The sequence below is a fragment of the Apus apus genome, chromosome 2 (genome assembly GCF_020740795.1).
Source record: "Apus apus isolate bApuApu2 chromosome 2, bApuApu2.pri.cur, whole genome shotgun sequence".
In the NCBI taxonomy this organism is placed as follows: Eukaryota; Metazoa; Chordata; class Aves; order Apodiformes; family Apodidae; genus Apus; species Apus apus.
Window position 1 is genome coordinate 54,949,228 of NC_067283.1, and position 14,282 is coordinate 54,963,509.

At 42.9% G+C, this 14,282-nt stretch overlaps 1 protein-coding gene across 3 annotated transcripts in view; it reads right to left on the bottom strand.

Annotated features, from left to right (window-relative positions):
• Positions 1 to 14,282, bottom strand: part of EGFR (epidermal growth factor receptor) — a 165,405-nt gene that overhangs the window by 93,277 nt on the left and 57,846 nt on the right. Inside the window, exon 1 of one of the 3 annotated variants that reach the window (XM_051610273.1) lies at positions 2,216 to 2,248. The exons of the other annotated variants lie outside the window; for them this stretch is intronic. The gene's annotated coding sequence lies outside the window, so the exon portion shown is untranslated. Of the gene's footprint in view, positions 1 to 2,215; positions 2,249 to 14,282 lie in introns of those variants that run through there. 3 annotated transcript variants of the gene reach the window in all.

Consider the following 14,282-nt stretch of genomic DNA (forward strand, 5'->3'; position numbering starts at 1 on the left):
TCTGCACACCCTCACATTCATGCTAGCCTCCAAAACACTGAGTTTAATTAACAGATGGCTTACACGTATCTTGAAAAGAGCATTTAAATTGACTTAAGATGGACAAAGTCTCCTCCCGCATGCCCAAAAGCCCAGTAACTCACTCAGGGTTTGGGAACAGCAACAAAGTGAGGGGAAGGGACAGGCCACCCCAGGAGTGTTGCTGCCTACCCTCCCCTCCTTCAGGACCACAGCCCAGAAGACCCCACAGGACCCAGGATAAGCCTCCTCCTGGTCACTAACATACTCCAGGACTCACTTGCAGCATACATGGGGAGAGGAGAGAGCTTTTTCATCCCTTGCTTGCCTGTCTTCCACAAAGCCCCTTCAAAACTCTTAACAGATATTAATCTAATTAGCACTGAACTACAGCAGCAGTCACTCGCTTTATTTGGGTTGTTTTAATATTTATCTATTCTTGGGTTTTTTTCTGCTATTTGTCTAGTAGAGCTGTGCAGATTTGTAAAAAGAGCACATACACACAGTAAGAGCTGGTGCATGTGTGTCCCAAGGCAACTGCAAACGCTTTGCAGGCCAAAATGTCCAATTCCTCATTCAGAACCCACCTTCAGAAGAACACAAACCAATTGTACAACTTAGATGGAAATCTGGGGTTCAAAGATCACAGAACTATATTCTCCTGCCCATTTGCCTTAGCATGGATAACTTACTGCCTTTCTTTTCCTCTTATACAATAAACAGCACAAGTAGATCCTGTGATTTGTCTCATGCACAATTTTTCCAGTGGCTCACCTACAGGCTGGCTGCATCACCCAAATTATATTTGAATGGCAAAACCAAAGACACAGGTTATCTCAAAGGGATTGCTAAGAAGTCACAATTCCCACTCCCTCAACCATTGCCCTTCATAGTCTCCAGAAGACCTGTTTCAGGATTCCCAGTATGTTATTGGCAATAGCTTTCCTACTTTCCCATTAGTACCTGTTAAAAGATCTACTGCAACTGTACCTGCAGAAGGGGATAATGAGGCTAAACCTGTAAATCTGGCAAACTTCTGAAGCAGCTTTTCTCTAAATAAATACTGTCCCTTATTATAAATAATACATAATATAAATAATATCCCATTTATATATATTTTAGTGGTAGATTAAGGAGACTATGAACCTTTCAGTCTTCCTTGGCACTGACTATAACACCCCTCCAAGCCACCAGCTCACTGCTGGAGGGAGCAGAAACTGGGGGCTCCTGGCCTAGCCCTGGGGGAGCAAGACCCCACAGAGACGGGCTGGGCCAGCAACCAAAGGCAGCTGGTAGTGGGAGCTCAGGAGTTGGGAATGTGAGCCACTGGCCCTGCTGGGCATTAGGTGGGCAGAATGCAGGTGGGGCAGTGACATGCCAAGGCAATTTCTGCATGCAGCTATTGACTGCAGATGCACAAGTTCACAAAGGGCATTGAGGTCACTTGGGAGCTGCGTGCTTGGAACGCAGAGTATACGTTATCGACGCAGTCCATTTCAAATCTGTATGCTTGCTCTTAGGGTGGATATGCATGCACATTTTCTGCTTCAAACCCAGCCAGGGCAATGAGGAAATAATCCACACAGTCCTGCCAAAGCCCACACACCAGATCAGCTAGCATCACTGGGATGAGGCTAAACCTGGCCAACCCAAGGGAAGCCAGTAAGTGCATCTGCACAAGCAGGCTGCTGGCTGGCAGCATGGCTGGCCACCAATAGCCGAGGACGGACCAAGCCTGCAGCAGCCTTGCAGCAGCACCCCCCTTTGCTGGGAGCATACCTGTGCCCACCCCAAGACCTCCACCAGTCCCCTGCATGTTTAGATGCAGAGGTCCCACTTTGGTGCCAGGACATGGAAATGCTGGAGAAAAACCCTGATGAAACTTTGCAGTTGATAATCTCTGCCCCAACCATCTTCAACAAAAACTGAGGAGGAACAAACATATTAAGGATAATTCCTGTGCCTTTGGTTGGTTGGTTGTTTTTTTTAGTACACATGGAAATCTTTGGCTTGACTAATGCCACAGGGTGATTATTACCTGTAACAAAAAAACCTGCAGAACACATGCTACAATCCCATGCCTTTTTTTTTTTTTTTCCTTCTTAAAAAGAGAGCTCAGAAATGCATTTTAAACTTCCAAACAACTCATGAGCTCTATAGAAAGAAAAACTAGAAGCCTCGACTACATTTGACTTACCAAATCGCTTTTTTCACAGGATAACCCAAATACAGAGTAAAACTCAGCATTTCAGAGGAGGAGTTAAAACTGTAGCTTCGCAAAGACTCTTGATTTAGCGTAAAGGAGTGGACTGGATGTTTTCTTTCACAGAGGTCACATACAGGAAGGTTTCCTTCAAGTGCCAACTGATGTGGTAATCACAAGCATAGGTCACACTATCATGCACTTACTTGACTTTACTGTAAATGTCACATGCCCATAGGTGTTGCATTGTACTATAATTCGCTCTACAATGTAGTATTACCCTAACAAAATAACACCCTCAGATTTTATTTTTAGTTAAAAAGACCTGGCAATTAACTTAGAAACTGCACCAAATGTTTCTACATTTGATGTGACTGGCCACGTGGGTGGCTGCTCCCTGTCTGAAAATGAGGGAATTACCTTGGGAAGGGATTAACCTTGTCCTAGGTAATCGTCTGCCTGCCAATGCTCACCTTCTCAGCACATGAAGATATCAAGCAGATGATGAGAAAACAATCAACATCAGATTAGTGACATCAATTTTAAGCCCCACTCCTGAAAAAGCAACCTAGAGGCTTTTGTATATTGTATATGATACCGTATATGATATTATATACAATATCCCCTCGACCTTCAGAGCCAAACCTGCCTGCAGTGTTGTTCTGAAGAAGGAAGGGGCGAGGGCTAACCAGCTTCAGATTTTACCTCTGAATTGTTTTTTGCTGTCTCAGATCCATGCATCTTGCCAGTTCAGTAAGTAGAGCCTGAAAAGAAGCTGGCAAAATAACTGAATGATTGCTTTTTCCCCTCAGTGCAATGTTGCTGCATATATTACTGCATGGTACAGTCCACATCAGCTTTCTTCCCAATGTACTATTAATTCCAAGTATCAGAAACACTTGAATGACAACTTCTTAGGCAGATAAAATAACCAAAACACCCTTTAGGGTTTATCATCCACTGCCTAATTTAAATTTATCACAATATTACCAACACGCTTTACAGCAGAGGAAAGGCAGGAAAAGATGGGTATCTGCAATGATGAGTGAGGAAGTTCTCTTATTTGATTCTCTTGTTCATGAAATAAACCCAAGCAAAATAAGCATTTAATATCTATAACTTTTGGGCAGGCCTTAATGGTGAAGACCTCGGCAATCAGCCTCACACACAATTACCAGTGCTGCTGGACTAAAGCATGCATGAATGCCTTGGGGGTCCCTCGTGCAGGTGAGTCCCCAGAGCTCTGCCAAGAACGGATGAAAAGAGGGATGCTTTAGTGCCATAGTTTGTTTGCTTTTTTTTCCCTGTTGTTACTGTTCTCTTTAGAGGGGGGAAGACAAAGTTGCCAGATGAAAATATGCGTGAGTGTAATGGAAATGACATGCAGGCAACAGCTTCCCTCCCCCGTTTGGCTGTCAAACTGAGCTCAGGCCAGCGTAGCCCAACAAACTGCATGCGGGGGGGTGAGTGGGAGGGTTCAAGTGGGCAGGGGAAGCAGTGAAAGCCTAAATAAACTTTGACCATTAGATAACAGGGCTATTATTGCTCTGTAAGACTTCCTGAATGGCCTAGAAAAACAGAGACAGTTCTTGTTCCTGCCTGAAGGAAAGGAAAACACAAGGATGAGTGCTCAGTAGTCAGCTGAAAACTCTGGTTGTTTCCTTCCTTCTTTCTCTCTCTTTTCTGCCTACATTACTCCCTCCCCCGCTTAAAAAACACGTTGTATACTTAGCCAAAGCCAGGAGCACCCCTGGTAATTTAAGGAACTAAAAGGTAAAAAACAGGAGGAAAGCAAATGGCTTTTTGAAGGGCTACTTACCCCTCATATTTTACACTGGAACAGGTCCCTGGCAAGTGCAAAACCTCTGCCCCTCTCCTGTACCTTTCTTCTTCCCTCCAATACATCATCTCTCTGCATGAAGATATTTCATTCTTTCAGAACTTTGAAAATGTTTCTGCTCACTTAAGTCACCTCAGTCAAGCATATTCACTGTTGTTAACCTTCGGTTTGCATATACGATATTGTTGGTGTGCTAAAGCTGTTAGACTCATTAGGAAAGAATCCACACCAGCGGTAACATAATTACAATCCATCAAGCTCAAACCAGATGCTCCAGACTGTCACGAAAATACTAACTTGGGCTGTTTATATTCACTGTTCTCCTTTAAGGTGAAAGCAGTGAGAAGCAAACCACTCAATACCACATCTGGAAGACGCTGTGTCTTAGATCTGGAGTCCCAGCTGATCATCTTCTTCCAAACTGCTACAGAACTCCACTTTTCCTCTCCTCTTCCTCCTCGTCCATTAAGCACTCCCCACCTGCTGTGGGCTCCCACTCTGGCTGCTCAGCTTGCTCCAGCTACACAAAGGTTGCTACAAAAGGCAGCAACCAAGACCAAACTTTGACTGCTCCAATTTTGGTCTAGTGGCCATAATACCTTGTTTCTGACTCCAGCAGGGAGTATGTTTGAAAACCAGAACCACAGAGGAAGGGAAAGAAGCTCCAGCCCCAGGAGACCACATGAAGGCTCTAGGAAGGTGAGAGAGAAAGAGACAGTGGGAAGAGCAGGCTGCTGAAACGTAAAACTGAGCTTGTGGCAGATGAGATTAAAATAATGCTTAAACAGATTTCTGGTGCAAATAATAGTGAATTAATTTTTCTTAACTCCTTCCTGATATTCTTGCAAATTGCTCCTCCTAAAATACCTGTCCCTGGTTAGGAAAATGAACACCCGGGGCGGGGGGAGAAAGAAAAAAAACCTGAGTGAAAGCAAATTTTGCACTTGTATTTTAGTAAGCCTCCAACATAAAACATTCACCAGCTGTGAGCTCATCCAAACCCTTAATAGGTAGAAAATTCATTCTGCAGGACTGGAAAAAGTGATGTTAGTTTACTTTTAAGTGACCTAAAGAAAAGTCTAAACTCATTTTAGCCAGTTTCAGCACCCTCCTAGGAACATTGAAGAGTCAATTTGGGAGCACTAGTGATCATAAACAATTTTTTTTCCTCGTTACTAGCTGTTTAGTTTTTTTGTTCCCAGAAAGGCTGTCATTAAATAAATGACAGGGTACACATATGAAAAGACACACACTTTTCAAGTCTGAACAAAGAGAAAGCAATTCCAAAAGCTCCTAAAATGAGCAACACAACAAGACACCAGGATGGTGTAGGATATGACTCAAGGTCTGACACACTCCTCCAAGCCCTAATGAGTGACCCTGGACAGGGCACTCAATGGGGAAAAACAACATTTCTGGAGAATACAAAGCCATTACATGCAAAATAGGTGAGGAAAGAAAGGAAGCTGAGACTTGCTGATGAGAAGACCTGTCACTGCATCCCATAGGTTGGAAGCAAAGCTCAACACAGCCTGTGGTTTGGAAGATCTTGTAGGGTACCTATGAAGAGGCAGCTGGCTGATAGGCTGGAGACCTGTAGTAGGAGTGAAAGAGAAGAGCCAGAAGTGCTTGTGTGACCTGCAAAACCCTGACTAACATCTAGTGCTTGGCTAGCACATGTTGTAGCATTAAACTGCTATAATAGCTGTTGAAAGGCTACTCTTGTGATTTGTCAGTGGCACAGGCAGGACTGGACCCTGCAAGTGCATTCATGGGGTCTTCCAGGAGGGACTAAAACCCACCCCCATGAAGCTGAATAGCACCAAGCCAATACAGCACCTTGTTTGTCTTTGGGCATGTGGCAAGTTTTTCCCTCAAGAGCTAGCTGATAAAGTCTTCTAAGAAACAAGATTGTTCTACCAGCTCCTAAGTGCCTTTGACACTGGTGAAACCTCAACTATGGGCTCTGGCAGCATATTGAAAAGCAAGGATTTGTACTGCTATTGAAGCCTTCAGTGCTACTCAGAGCTCATCAGGGCTGCTCTGAGAAAGTGACTGCCCTAGAAATGATGGGTCCAGACCACTAAAACCACTAGAAATCAGTTGTCACAGTCTTGATTGAGAAGTTGCAGTAAAATATCAAATCTGTGCAAGTGCTGTTGACTTTTGCCTGTGCCATTAGTATCATATCTGTCTGCTGGAAATCCTCCATAAAGATGAAATCATTTACCACGGCTGAGTACAGTGCAAGGGTTAGTGTCTGTTACCACATGGTAAATGATTATCAGAGTTACCTGGATGGTGGCTGTCCATTTATTCAAGCCTGGAAGGAATATTCCCAGCCTGAATACACTAAGTGTTTTGAATTGAGAGGGTCACCACAAAGACAAGACATAAGCAAGCTGGAAAAAATAACCTCAGAAAGATACATTCTTTGCAGCTGGACTCGTATCTTCTTGATGTAAGCATTTCAATGTAAGAAAAAGAAGTCAGAGACTTCCCATGTACACTCACTCCAGGCTTGTGGGAGCAGCAAGTCAGTAAGGTGGGGGTTTTTTGTGTAGCTTTGCATCCATATTACTTAAAATGAAATTTCTTTAAAGCGCAGTAAGAGGAGTACTCTTCACTATACACTGTTAAACTTAAGTAACTTTTAAACGGAAAAAAAGTATGAAAACACATTTGAACTGGATAATAATAATTTTTTTCTGGTTGAATGCATTTACCTCTGTGCTCATTTAAATGAAAAGAATGTACTCCATTAAGTCCTATTAGTCTGTACAACTAAGGAACTTGGCCAAAAAATGGATGAATTAAATAAATCTTGAGTTTTACTCTGGCTTCTGGTTTCAACCTATCTGATGAGAACATTTCCTTTTCCTGTTTTCAGTCCCCTGAAGGGGGACTTTCATGGAGACCATCGTCGCTTTACCTGGATAATTCTACCAAATGAAGCTGAATCCAAATCCCAGTTTTTCACCAAGTGATACTATTACCAGAGTGATGAAAAAGGAAATAGAAGAAACAGGAGAGAAATGTGAAATGAGTTTCTGAATATGAAGTCACCAGGGGAAGGGCTGCAGAAGGTTACTATAGTCCTTTTATTCACTCTACACTGGGGCTTCCTGTGAACAGAGTGATGCCTGTAAATTGTTGAGTGCACAAGTCTGAAATGCTTCTGAGATAGCTGCTAAGAACAGCTCAAACAATTGTGCCTTGCACACCTACTTTGAGAATTATTTAAAACAGCAACAACAACAAACCCAAACAAGAAAAAAAACCAAACAACTGATACAGTTATTGATTAATAATGTACTTTAATACGTATGAAATTTTCATTGAGAGATACAAGTGACCAGAATCCCTTGGGACTGAGTTTATACCTTGTAATACTGAACAAAACACCTTTTCCAGAGTATTCAGGGTAAACTATAATAAAGCCTGATTAAATAGCAAGAATACGATGTAGGAGGGATTTGCACGGCTGCTTCTCTTTTGATGCTCGCCCATGTCAAAAAAACTCCCATCTCCATCACTTTCAGTGGCATGGGAAACCTCAGCCTCTCTCTTCCCCTTCAGGACAAGGCAGGTAGTCACTGGAGCACTGCAGGCTTGTACCACCTCTCCAAACACTTTGGGGAGTGTGGGTGGAGCTCACCCTCCACCATACATATGTATTCTGACCACCATCTCACATGATGACTCTGGTGCTCTTGGGTTACGAGTATGGGGTTTACTTATTTTCCCCACTGTAAAGGAGCTCTGACTGAAGCCACTTGGTGTCAACCAAAATGTCAAACAAAACACCTGCAGTCTAAAACACAGGAAAGCCATAGTCCTATCCAGCATTTCCAATTCTGCAAAAGAAGGATGTTGCACATTACAAAAAGCAGGGTTTTGGGTTTTTTTTATAGTCTGCCAGAGTATAGTTACCTCCAGCCTTTTGAGGACCCTGCCTTTTCAGCTTCTCTCTCCAAGCCTGTTCTTATCCCTAGCCTGATTCAAAACATTTCTTTTTTTCCATGCCCAACACTTTAATCTCCTCAAACACCCCTTTTATCCTGTGCCAATGGGACCTCTTACTGTTCTCACAGCTAAAAAACCCACATCTTTCTAAGCAACCTCAGGAGAAAAGTAGCTAAAATGCTGTAGTTAATGATCTGGATGAGGAAACATTACACCTCTGAGCTCCAGCCTAGGCCCCATCACACATCTCCTGCATGGCACTAGTAAGTAAATTGCTTTTCCTGTATCTTTGCAGGGCCAGGCACAGAAGAGTCAAATCAAAATTGGATTCCCTAGTATTTGCAAAGCACTCATTGATTACAGCTAAGTGTTATTAATACTTTATTACAGAGACAACCAGCTTCACCACTGAGACATACCTCTTTCTCCTCCATGGCTGAAGGTTTGTGAAATAACCAGCTGACCTAAAAACCTCAGCCTCCAGTGAGACCTGCTCTAGCACTGCCATGCTGGGGAGGAGGGAGGGCGCAAACTGTGGGACAGAAATCTCCTTTCATCTCATTAAACAGGATCAGCTACAAAAAGTTAACAAATTGCTGGAGAACCGTGCAAAACCCTTTAGCACGGTGGTGGGGGTGTATGATTGCACAGGCTGCACCCAGACTGTGAGCCAAGGAAGAGACTGATGAGATCTTGAAGCAGAAAAAAAAAACAAACTACAGACTAGTAAATTAAAAAGAGCTTGTGTGGGCAAGTCTGCCTCATTCCCTTTGGTTTTTGTAGTAGGAAAGATGCCATTATGAAGTAGCTGGAGCGAGTTAAACACCTTTTAAGTGTGTTCTAACCATTAGTGGTATTATGAAAAAAAAGTTGGCATTTGTTTTTTTTTTTTAAAAGTTTACTTATTTAACTACAACTCCAGAGTTTAAAGTATTAATAGCTGCCTATGCTGCTCGTTCCTACATGCTTACATGCTTTTCAAATTGCATTTGGTAAAGCTTGGTCCATCTGTTTTCCCACACTCCATCAAAACATGCAGCAAAGTGAGCAGAGGCTACCTATGGTAGGGTTGTATTTTGTTCAGAACTTTCTGCTTGCATACCAGAAATTCAATGCTAATTCAACATGCTTTAGAGGCATTTGAGCTACAAAGGAAGAGGCTCAGGAAGGGGAAAGAAGAAAGGGGGTTTTCACTCATCAAGATACACGGACTTACAGATGAACAAGTGCCTAGAAAGGATTTGTGCATTGCCCGAGCCTGGTTGTGTACCAGTGCCTCTCAGCTCCAGAGCAAACCTGTTGCAACACGACAATATTATGCACCAGAAGCTGAACAAGTGGCTACTCGTTCACTGCACTAACTTCAAAAAATCCTAAATTTTCTTCTCAAACCCATCCAATAGGACAAAGAGAAGTCTGTTTGAGATTCATCACAAGTCCCAGGCTGATGGCTAATTTGTATGAAAACGGGTATGGTGGTTACTGGAAATAGCCCTCCTCAGATGCTCTATAGGTAAGTGGCCTGGGGAGGATTTGAAAAGAGATCACCCACCAAGATCAGGCTGCATAGAATCTAGAAAGACAAAAATGTCCAGAAGGGATGGTGAAGGGTCTTCATAAAGAGAACGAGGACGATTGTGGAGAAGGAGCAGAGGCAGAAAATGAGGATGTGCTAATGCTGTGGCTTTCTAGATGAATTCTTCCCTGGCCAGATGTCCTGCTGCTCCTCCATCCCTACCAGTCCCCACAACACTGTCTGTCTGCCCCCCCCTCCCTTGCACCGGCACAACCATTTCAGCAGCCATGCTCCGCGAACTGGATTAACAGGTTTGGCTCAAAAAAACCCACCAAACCAAACCAAACCAAACAAAACCCAAAAAACACCAAAAAAAACAACCCAAAAAAACCCCACCCCAACAAACCAAACCAAACCCAAACCATTGCCAGGCTATTTTTAAATTCTCAAATGTTACACAACATGGCAGGTACAAGTGAGGGGGTGGCACTGATTAGCACAAGGCATAAGCAAGCAGGTAAAAGGTTTTGTCAAATGAAACTTATGGCCTCTCTTTCTCCTCACAATGGCTGCTTTGCTTGTTGTCACATTTAGGATGGCCCAATTTTCGAGTCGTATTAGTTTGTGTGCTAGCAGAGACATTTTAAATTACTATTAATTTCTCCAAACTTCTACATTTTTACTTAGAAAAACATTTAAACAAATATACCAACTCTTGGAAGACAACCAACCACAGAATCTTCAGGATTTTTTTTCTAAGTCTTCCTTGGTAGAGATTTATACCAAGATGTGCAGTCTACAACAAATGCTACTGAGGTATTGAATAACCATCATTGGTATTATCTGATTGTCTGAAAGCACCTAGGAAGAAAACATGGGATTTGGCAAAGCACGGACAAAAGAACTGGCTCTACTATTCCTAGAAGCAGTTTTAGGTGGAGAAATGAAGTACCTATCTATCATTTAAATCCTTTGTATATGAAACTTTGGAGGCTTTTTGGAAGCAGAAATTATTTTCAAAATCCACAAGGGAAAAAATCCTGAGTTGTCTTGCTAATGTAGTTTTGCATCTTTCCTACACATCATGGTAGATGAGCTGCTGACCACGTACTGCTAGAAATCAGAATGGATATATAAGATAACCCCTCTATTACAGATGGGTTTCTGGTGGATGTTATAAAAGTTTACCATTAAACACACAGGCAGAGGCCTACCTGCGTGTGCTCTGGATGCCATCCAAATGTCAACTAGCAACCTTGAAATGGAGCTCAGCACAAAAAATTCCTCCTGTCGATGTAAAGGTCAAAACTTGTCCTCATACAAAGACTAAAATGTAAATATTTTTTCCCATTTACTTGCTCTGTAACACACTGAATTCTACTGCAGTGATGGCTTGTGCTTCTAAAGGTTGTTGTTTTAAAAAAATACAGGTCCCTACTGGATTCATGTATCACCAATCATATATGCAATGCCACTATCAAGTCTTACAGCAGCTTATATCACTGTAAATCTGGAATAACAAAAAGGAGTCCCCATTCAGCTCTTACTCTTCCTGGGAAAGTCCTCATGGAAGCATTTAAAAGTATTCTTTGTCTAAAGATTCTGATACTTGGTTCAAAGAATGATATCCTAGCCTATTCAGCTTTGCAAAGCTGACTGCCTGCTACATTTAAACTAAGACTGGTTTCCAAAACCTCTGTCACATTGAAGCACACTGCTAAACCAATGAGTTTTGTTTTCTTCAGCCTCCCTTGTCTGGAGCTCTTCCTGTGGCATCAGGACATACTCACAGCTCCATAAACTTTGACTGCTCCCAAAAAAATCCCTGCACCTTGTGGGATTTCCCCACCACGCAGTGTGGTTGAACTTAAGGATCAGCAAATCTCTACTTCCACTGTGTTTATGTTGAGTGACATGGAAATTCCAAGTCAATTAAAGGAGTTTAGTCGGTGTCACTGTGATTTCCACCACGCCCCCTCCGAGGTTCCCCCCTCTTGTTAAGTTTTTATACATACAAAAAGGGAGGAAGGACCTCTGCAAACACGGGAGACAGTTATGAGTTCTTCCTTCAGCTGTTCTGCTGCTGCTTGCAGTCAACTTGTAGGGACAAAGGGAAAAAATGTTATGCTGTCAGTCACAGAGGTTATCTCCAAATAGCCAAATATGCATAAATGTCAACAGAACACTTTGAGGGAGCAGAATTATTTTGTGGTGCAAAATGAGCCTGCTTACAAGAAAATCCTGAAATATTAGCTATTGATCCAACTACCAGAGCTGGAACAATTAAAATAACATTTCACTTCTGTGTGCTTGATTCACTTTTGCTTACGGGTAGCAGAATCTATTAGCAACCTGCACCTTCCAGCCTGCTTTTGACATCTATGTAGCAGGCACTGGATGCTGGTGGAGCCTCACATCACCTTTAGCTCCAAACAACCCTAAACTTTGGTTCTGTTAAAATGATAGCAAAGAACAGCTAGACTTCCATTCAATGCTTTTGTAACGGCAGCCAGGTTGTAATTTGCTGGGAACAGGACGAAGCTATCAAAGCAGCACAAGGGGATTTTGTTCACTGCTGTTTTTCTTCCTAAACCGAGTGCTTGCTTGAAAATGTATCAGTTCATCTAGGACAGATTTTTATTCACAAGTAATTTGTCATGTGAGTCCAAACTTCTGGGACTGTATTGATTCCAGAACTGCAATTGCAGTTGTCAGCAGCACAGGCTCCTGCAATCTGTTAAATACATTCCTTGAAGGTAGTTAGCATCCTCCCTTCTCCTTTCCTGTGGGAAAGACAGCTGCAACAGGCTCTCACTCACCATCCTCTGGAAGGCTTTGCTGGGATGGTTTATTATAACTAAAGCCCTGCTGGTCTCTGTGCCCTTCTTCTCTGTGAGCCTGCCCCGCCATGGAGCCAGCCGGGCTGGCTGATGCCTGGCTGTAGCCTGCTGGCTGATGAATACCCTGTAAAGGATCAGGCCAGCTGTAGGGGCTGCAGACCCAGCACCCCCCCTCCTCTGACACCCCCAGGACAGGGACAACAAAAACCCCAAGGGCAGCCGGACATTAAATGCAGAGAGCAACCACAGCTCAATTTGGAGAAGAGTATGAATCATTCCCTTGATATATCTCAATCTGGGGTAAGAAGATTTCCCCACACACACACTTTTTTTTTTTCTTTCTTTTCCATGGGTCTAACAGGACTAGAGCAACTTAGCAGCAAAATGCTTGGTCCTCTATATATGGCCAAAGAGCCAGAAGCTTGGCAGTCCAGTTGCTGTTGCTTGCTGGTGCCATGCTTAACTTTGTGCTGCATCTCTCCTTAGGAAAAGGCCACGAGATACCTACAGGGTAGAACAGACCTATCCTAAAGACCCCCTCATCCTCCAGCAGGTTTTCCATTGCAAATTAAACCCTTTTTCAGACCCAACAGTAAGGTGGCATGAGGAATAAGAAATCACTTGGGCTCCTTAGCCAGCCCTTCAGCTGTCAGGGCCTGGCAGAGGGCCACTGAGAAGTAATGGTACTGTGCTGATTTGCACTGGCTGAGGCTCTGCCAATAACCCTTTTAAGGATTTGGAAAGAGTCCCTGTGAACTACTAAACTGCCAGATTTTAATCCAAGTGAAGGAGAAGGGCGATTCTGTCTGACCTTTGCCTCTTCCAAAGCTGGGGGGAAGGAAAGTGGGAACGGTCAAGTGATCTGAAACAAAAGCAGGTGCCAGAGTACCCGAGGTACTGCCTGGAAAACAGAAAGCTGCTGCAGTTTAAACCAGCATTCCTTCATACCAGAGACATGAATAATATCAAGTAATAGATGCAAGGAAAACACACATCATTCTCATCGATTCTGTGTTTCCTCCCCCCTTGTGCTTCTCAACTACAACCCAGATCAAAGACGAGGCTATTTCAGCACCTAGCAGAGGCTTTTGTTACTTGTTTTAAATAAAAATTCAACAAAGACACCAAAAAATAACACTCAAAGTATTTGCATCAGAACAATCCCACCGAGGGTGCAACGTGGACAAGCGGCCCAAGGGCTAAACTCATAATGGTCAAAGCCAAAGATTAATTCCTTGGCATTGTTCTAAGAAACTCCTCTCTAAGCACTTTCTTCTTTCAATGCTGTTGAAATTGTTGCTAGCAACGAAGCAAAGCAAAAACAGAGGAAAATTTGGATCTAACATGATTTCAGCAAGAGAGGGCATTACTCTCCGGCAGTCTGCATGGCAAAACAGACCTGTGGAGTTTATGGAAAGCTCTGCCAGAAATGCAATATATATAGTCAGCTCTTCTGAAAACCCTGCAGTTTGCCTTTAATTAATGTCATTGTCATATCATCTAGCTATTCTCAATGTTCTGTACAGGAACAGCTATGGATACCACAGTAATCATGCAATTAGCAAGGGCAAATGGCATGTTTTAAGAGCAGCCACTTGAACTGCAGCCCTTTCTACAAAACTAACTCAATTAGAGATGAGCTTTCTCCATAGGCATCACACACTTAACATCAAAGGCTGCTGGCTGTGTTTCTAAAAAGGTGTATCACTGCATGAATGGAGCTGTATCTCTTCAGAAAGCAGAAGATACTGGATAAACACTAAGTGCTGTTGAAGGCTACCCAAAACTGAGAGAGCAGGACATACCACATGCTTTCACAGAAACACTGCTGCACAGACATGAGTGATGTTTTGCAAATATATGCGACTACTAGTACATAAATTCCATTTTATTCATCAT